General features: G+C 45.1%; 1 non-coding gene across 1 annotated transcript; it reads right to left on the reverse strand.

Moving 5' to 3' along the window:
* Positions 1-227: 227 nt before the first annotated feature.
* Positions 228-334, reverse strand: LOC126940105 (U6 spliceosomal RNA). Its single transcript, XR_007720616.1, has one exon. It is a non-coding gene; the product is annotated as a U6 spliceosomal RNA (small nuclear RNA).
* Positions 335-618: the final 284 nt, after the last annotated feature.

Raw genomic sequence — 618 nt, forward strand, 5'->3', positions numbered from 1 at the left:
AGCCTGGAACTCCTGGACTAAAGTGATCCTCCCACCTCGGTCTCCTGAGTAGCTTAGACTACAGGTGTGCATCACCGCATTCAGCCAATTTTTTTTTTTTTTTTTTTTTCCAATTTAGAAAGTTTATTTTGCCAAGATTAAGGACGTGCACGGGCACGAGACACAGCCTCAGGAGGTCCTGATGACATGTACTCAAGGTGATTAGGGTTTACTTTGCTTTTATACATAAGAATATGGAACATTTCATGAATTTTCATGTCATCCTTGTTCAGGGGCCATGCTAATCTTCTCTGTATTGTTCCAATTTTAGTATATGTGCTGCTGTAGTGAGCACTGCCCAGCTAATTTGTATTTTTTTGAGATGAGGTCTCAGTCTGTCACCCAGGATGGAGTGCTGTGGCACAATCTCGGCTCACTGCAACCTCTGCCTCTCAGGCTTAAGCGATCCTCCTACATCAGCCTCCTGAGTAGCTGGGACCAGAGGTGTGTGCCACCATGCCTGGCTAATTTTTTGTATTTTTGGTAGAGACGGGTTTCATTATATTGCTTAGGCTGGTCTTGAACTCCTGAGCTCTAGCAATCCACCCGCCTTGGCCTCCCACAATTCTGGGATTACAG

This window comes from Macaca thibetana, chromosome 16, assembly GCF_024542745.1.
Source record: "Macaca thibetana thibetana isolate TM-01 chromosome 16, ASM2454274v1, whole genome shotgun sequence".
In the NCBI taxonomy this organism is placed as follows: Eukaryota; Metazoa; Chordata; class Mammalia; order Primates; family Cercopithecidae; genus Macaca; species Macaca thibetana.